Raw genomic sequence first — 6,222 nt, forward strand, 5'->3', positions numbered from 1 at the left:
TTGGCTGACTTCCCAGCAGGCGCCCTCCGATTGGTCGTTCCGATCCCCCCCCCCGCGGACTGGAACCGATAGGTGGAATTCTGGTTCGAGACTCCGGGGTACCGGAGGAGTCGGCCCTGTGGCCGCCATCCCCGCCGACTGCGCAGGGGATGGAGCTGTGGCAGCACTGGGGCAGAAGCTGGCCCTCAGGACGCCGGGGGAGGTGGGCACCTGGGCACCTGCGTTCGGCTCACTGGCCCTCTCCTCCCTCAGGGCGGGCGCCGGGCGCCCTCTACCGGGTGCTCGTCGGGGCGAGGCCGGGTCCCTGACCCACCGGGTAGGCTCCTCCTCCCAGCAGGGGCCACAGGGGTGCCGTGCGGGCCGAACCCCTCCATGCGCCTCGGAGACTTCGGTGATCCAGCCCACCACCACGCGCCCTTGGTCCTCAGGTAGCCACAGCTGCGGAGGTGCTGCTAGAGAAGCAAGCCGAGACCACCAGTGGCACCCAGTGCCCTGCCAAAGCTAGGCCAGTGGTCAGGGGCGACCAGAGAAGTGTCTGTGGAGCACTGAGGGCTGAAGGCTACAAGACCGCAGGGCTCCCTTAGACTGGGTTTGGGATCTTGCTGCCTCCCAGACTCCGTTTTCAAGTGGCCAGCAAAGGTCAGGCAAACCTGATTTGCTGCGGGACATTGCCAAGCTGGCAGTGCCGTGGTCGCCAGGCGCGAGACAGGCTCTGACCGCCAGGGGGCGGCGGCGACTGCCCGTGGAAGCCCTAAGTGAGGCACTCCAGCCAAGCTACCAGGGTGCAAGCAGCCCTCTCGGCCCTCCCAGGCAGGGGCACCTTGGACTTTGTGATCAGTTACAGACAGGCACAGCAACACATCCACTTCTCGTTTGAAATGCGTTTATTGAGAGGCAGTTGTGCTCCTGCACGCCAGGGGCTCACAGTCCGCCACTTCTAGGACAGCAGCTGGCTCGGGCCAGTGCAGATAGCCAGAAGCCCCCTGGCCTGGCAGGGCTCCAATGGAGGGCAGGAGAGGGACACGAGGACACCAGGCCACAAGGTGGGGACATCAGCAGAGGCCAGGGACAGGGGAGGTGGGGCCCACTTACCTGTGTAGCTGCCTCAGCATAGCCCTGAGGGGACTCTGGCACTCAGGCAGCACTGGGGGGAGAAAGATATACCTGAAACCCGGGCTGGGCCCACAGGAGACCTCCTGACTAGCCCCCCAAATCCTCAGCTTTCATCTCTCCTTTCTCTGTCTACAACGGGGCTCTCATGGCTACTTGACACAGGAAGCATGGACACAAGAAATGAGCAAAGTGCAGTGCAGCCTGGCACCTGGCCGAGCAGCTGCCCACCCACTTCTGTCCAGCCAGCGGGCTGGCAGAGGCCCAGCGCCTGCAGACCGACTCTTAGTGGCCATGGGGCTGCATCTGTAGCTAAGAAGATGGAGCAGACCAGCCAGCCACTGAGGGCGCCCTGCAGGGAGGCAGGCTGGGCTGCCCCCTCACCTGCAGCCTGGCCCAGGACCCTGTCTTACACCTCCACTCACCAGGAATTCCTGGAGAGCTCTAGGATGGGAGGATGCTGGCCACAGAACCCCAGGGGCATTCGCAGTACCCATCGTGCCATGGCCAGGTCACCAGGGAGATGGGACCATGAGAAGCACAGGACCCTTGGCCCTGACTGTGTTGTGGCCATCCTCACTGTCTGTCTCAGAGACTCCCCATCAATGTGCAAGAAAGTCCCGGGACCGCCACAGCTGCAGCCAGATTCAGCGGTGACCAGGGAGCCCAAGGCTGGCTGTCCACCCTTTCTGGAATCAGCTCCTTTAAAGTGAAACTCAGACCCTGTCGGGCGGCTCCTGGCCACCCTCCTCCTTTGTCACCTCGGCAGAACTTGCCAGTGGTCATTAGACCAGCTGGGCACAGCACTAGACCTAGATATCCCAAGAAGGTGGGCCAGGCTGGGGATCCTGCTGGAGGCGGGAAGAGGCGGGACAAGTATAGTCCAGCACGGAGGCCAGGAGGGCCACTTCCCAGCCCTTCTGCTGGCGTGGCCTTCTCTTGGGCCACCAGGAGCAGCCCCGCCCTGTGCTCCCTGGGTGACCGGGGGCGGGGTGCCTGGGCCAGGAGGTGACACTGGATGGAGGTGGGTCCAAGGGAGGGAAAAAGGTAGGTGGTGGAAAGCCAAGCAAGCCTTCCAGGCTGCTGCCAGGCCCCTCCCACTTCCACAATCCCGCCCAGACCACAGTGGAGCACCTAATTGCTCCCTAACTGGTTCAAGGCCAGGACTGGTGGAACAGGCTGTGGCCTTCCAGGGTGCAGGCGGGAGAGGAAGAGGAAGACTTCAGCCAAGGATCTAACCAGCCAGCAAGCAGGAGGTCGGGAGAGCAGCCCAGGACTCTACCAGAAGGGAACGGGCACCCACGGGAGCACGTGTTAGGGCGGCCCAGTAGGGCTGGGGGCACAGCTGAATCCACTTAGATTTCAAGAGCGTGTGGAACGCAGGAAGATGCCAAGGGTACGAAGAACGCCAGCCACAACAGCTGCCACGAAATGCCCCCTCCCCCGCCTTAGGCAGGGTGCTGTGGGACATGCCCCTCCCTCTCAGCACTTGAGACTGTCCCCACCCCAGGCAAATCCTGGTCAGTGATGCCAGCAGACAGCTGGCACGGGAGGTTGAGCCCAAAATAATCCAGACAGCTGGGGTGAGGGTGAGCCACAGACACAGGCGCTGAGCTCCAAGGCAGGACCCCTGGAAGCCCAGTGGCTCAGCTGGCAGTAGCCTTGCAACCCTGGACACTTCCCTTCTTCAAGCTAGGAGTGACCAGGACACAGTATAGCCCAACCTTAGTGATAGCAATGGGAAACGCATGGCCAGCCCTCAGCCAGGAGGCTGTACCACATGCTCTGGGGACTGGTGGGGGGTACCCTCCAGCCCAGCTCCAGAACTGGCAACACAATGGAGGCTGAAGCTTCAGAAACGAGCTCACCCTCCCCCACGCTTTTCAGCACACCCCTCGGTCATCCTTCACGGGGAAAGACACTGGCACCCCTACAGGTGCCAGTCACCCAAAGGCCAAGCCGCTGGGATCCCCGCCCTGGGGCCAGAGAGCTGACACCCACAAGGGGAGGCACCTGGCCCCAAATGGCCTTCACCAAAGCAATCACAAACAACAGATCACAACCAGGGGCGGGCGAGCCATCAGGGGCCACCAACTCCAGCTGGGGAACTTCCCTGCCCGGGGGGATGACAACTGTGTGAAGCCCGCCCCGTGGTGAGGGCAGTAACATTGCCCTGGTGGTGGACCAATCACGGGTGACTCCTGACGACAGAGCAACCAGAGCAGCCACAGAGGGAGGGCCTCAGACCGAGAGAGAGCCGCAGGTTCGCAGAACCGCCCGCACCGGGACCAGGCTCAGCTGCCCTCCCTGCTCCGTGATAGTCTAGGCCCAACTGTACAAACACCTTATGTAAGGTCACAAGGTCACAGAGGGTTAGGTGGAGAGCCCGCTTCCAGGGCAGCTCTGCCTGTAGAAAACAAGGGAGGTGCCCCCGCCCACCTCGGGAGCAGAGGCGGAGACAGGAACGCCCAGGGACCCTCCTGCACAGCCCTGCAGCCAGACCCAGGGGACAGCTCCTTGGGTGGCCTAGCACTCCCGAAGAAGGGACTATCCCAGGCGTCCAGGACCCGCCCCTACCAGCACTAGCATAGGACTGAGCAACCTTTGCCTTTCCCAAGAACTGCACGCCCCAAATGCCTGACGACAGAGGCCAACAAGGGGGTGGATGGAGCCGGCAGGCCCAGCAGGCGCTCGGTCACACATCTGTGTGGGGGAGGGGCTGCAGAACCAGCCCAGCCGGTTTGAGATTCCCGCCCTCCCCAGGCTGCAGGCCAAAGCCCCCCTTCCCGCCCCGCCCCCTAGGGCCCGGACGGCCTGGGAAAAGGGCTCACACCTACCTTAGTGGGACGACTGTCAGATTCAAGCTGGGCCTGCTCCTTTAGTCGGAATCAAGCAGGGCTGCCCACCCAGGGGGTGCCAGCCAGAAACCTGGAGAGCAAGGTGGAGGGGGATCGTCAGGGTAGCCCCCCGGGGGTGGGCGACAAACGGGCTGGTGAAGACCCTCGGCTGACAGACAGGGAGCCTAAGGAACGCGCTCCAGGACCCCAACCCAGGGCCCCTCACCCCAGCGGGGATGGAGGCGGGGCGGCGGCTGAGTCCCCACGATTGCGACCAGGCTGCGACTCCTCAGCATTTTGAAAGGCGCGCCCAGTGCCCATCCCCTCCCCAAAGAAGGGCCTGGGGACCAGGGTGCGGCCCACTAAACCATTCCAAGCCTCCAGCCCCCATTTCCGGCATACAACGCAAGTCTAGAGGGGTGCGGCCCAAAAGGGCAGCCCCTGGAGCCAGCGCGGTGGCCTCACGCAGAAAGTGGGGGACAAAGCGGTTCCTGCCCCTCCGCTTGGCTGTTTGTCAGAAGTTATGGGAAGGCAGGGTAGGGAACTCAGGCCGGCTGTCCTGGGGTCAGAACTGGGGTACAGAGCAGTTCGTAGTGGCCTCGAGAACCTGGCTGGCCCTGAGGTCCTTTGCTGGGGAAGGAAGCGCACCAGCGGCCAGCAGGCGACCAAGGCCTCCTCGTGGAGGATGGGCCTAGGTCGGGGCAGGGAGCACTGCGGGGTTTCCCAGTGGCCCGCATCCTTCCGGCCTCGGCTCTGGGGGACGTGGGTCGCGGGCGGCGGCTTTCCCGGCCGCCCTTGCTCTCCTCGCCAGGCGCTGTCGCGGCCACCGCCCGAGCCGCAGGCGGCGCGCGAAATGGCGCCCGTCTGGCCGCCGCGCCCAAAGCAGGCGAGCGCCGGGAGCCAAGGCATGCGACGCCCCTGAGGCCCCCAAGTCCCCGAAGCAGCCCCGCGACCCGCGCCCGATCCGGGGGCGATGTACCCCGCAGTCGCTCGGTGCTAGCCCGGCCGCGGGAGCCGCCTCCGGCCCGGGCCTCCCAACGACTGCCGGGAAGAAGAAGGAAGAGGAGAACCGGCCGCCATTAGCCAGTCAGAGGCTCTCCGCCCGGCTTGGCCCGCGCGGCCGCCACAGCCACAGCCCAACTGGCGGCTCCTCTCAAAACCTGAAAATAACATTGGTGTTTGGGAGGGAGGAGCGAGCGCGGCCCGGAGGCCCACGGCGCCGGGCGCCCGGCTCCGGCGGGAGATGCTGCGTCATGGCGCCAACATGGACGCCAGCCTTTTGTCCTCCTTCGCCTTGGCAGCGCAGGCGCGCCCGGGAGCCCCGAAAAGCCTGCCCGCGAGCTGCGATTTCCGTCTCCCCCCCACCCAAAAAAAAGGGAACGACGCCTCGCGCGTTTTCGTCGTCTTTTGAGCCCCCTAGGTACCAAGCACACTACTTTTTTTGCCCTCCTCAAGGCTCAGGTCAGGGAAGGGCGAGGTTGGGGAGGATGTGGAGACTGATGAGCGCAAGCGGCTCCGTGGATATCGGGGGTTCGCTGGCGAGACCCCCCATCCCGCCTCTGGAGCCCAAGAGGACAAGGGGTCAGTTGAGACGTTCTATTCCCCCCACCCCCACACGCTGCGGCTGCCAAAACACCCACAAAAAAGCCCTACAGACACCATTCTCCCCTAACTCCCAAACACTCGCAGTCCGTGGCCTGCTCGAAAAAGGATTTCCTCGAAGGGGCAAAAGGCACTTTTTTTTTTTTTACTTACCCGCTCAGCCCGGTGCCATGGAGTCTAGAAGATCAAGCTGGGCAGTGGGTGGTTTTGGAGATATTATTATAAAAATAATTTTTATGACAGTTTAGTTGGGTAAGAAAAATGGGATTTGGGTGCTTTTGTTGTTGTTGTTACCTTTTTTTTTGCAAGTTACACTCTCGGGGCATTTTCTGCTCCTTCCACTTCTGCAAACTTTCCAGGGTTGGGTTGGCAAAAAGGCGGCTTCGCTGAGGGCTGTTTACTGCTCTGGATATAGCAGTGGTGTGATCGTCATTAAGAGACAAAAGGCGAAAACACACAGTCAAGTCAAACAAAAGGCAAAAGACGCACCAGCCCTCCCAAGCAGCTTAGAAAGACCCCCGAGTTAACGTCGATGCTTGGCTCGAACCAGCCAGGCTGGCTGTGCAGTATTCATCTAGTTTCCTGTAACGGCTTTCGTCTCACACAAAGACAAGGTCTTTCTTTCTCAGCCACCCTCGAACAAGAGAAAAACAGAGCTGTTTTTCCTCAACTA

General features: G+C 62.5%; 1 long non-coding RNA gene across 2 annotated transcripts; it reads right to left on the minus strand.

Moving 5' to 3' along the window:
* Positions 1-866: 866 nt before the first annotated feature.
* LOC121160898 lies at positions 867-5,742 on the minus strand. 2 transcript variants are annotated; one of them, XR_005884589.1, is made up of 3 exons: positions 5,703-5,742; positions 3,948-4,038; positions 867-1,144 (listed from the first exon to the last, which is right to left on the minus strand). It is a non-coding gene; the product is annotated as an uncharacterized LOC121160898 (long non-coding RNA). The 2 variants fall into 2 exon arrangements; XR_005884588.1 differs by lacking the exon at positions 5,703-5,742 and having other exon boundaries at positions 3,948-5,695.
* Between the last annotated feature and the right edge of the window lie 480 nt (positions 5,743-6,222).

The sequence above is a fragment of the Ochotona curzoniae genome, unplaced genomic scaffold (genome assembly GCF_017591425.1).
Source record: "Ochotona curzoniae isolate NIBS_2020 unplaced genomic scaffold, NIBS_Ocur_1.0 contig_46, whole genome shotgun sequence".
In the NCBI taxonomy this organism is placed as follows: Eukaryota; Metazoa; Chordata; class Mammalia; order Lagomorpha; family Ochotonidae; genus Ochotona; species Ochotona curzoniae.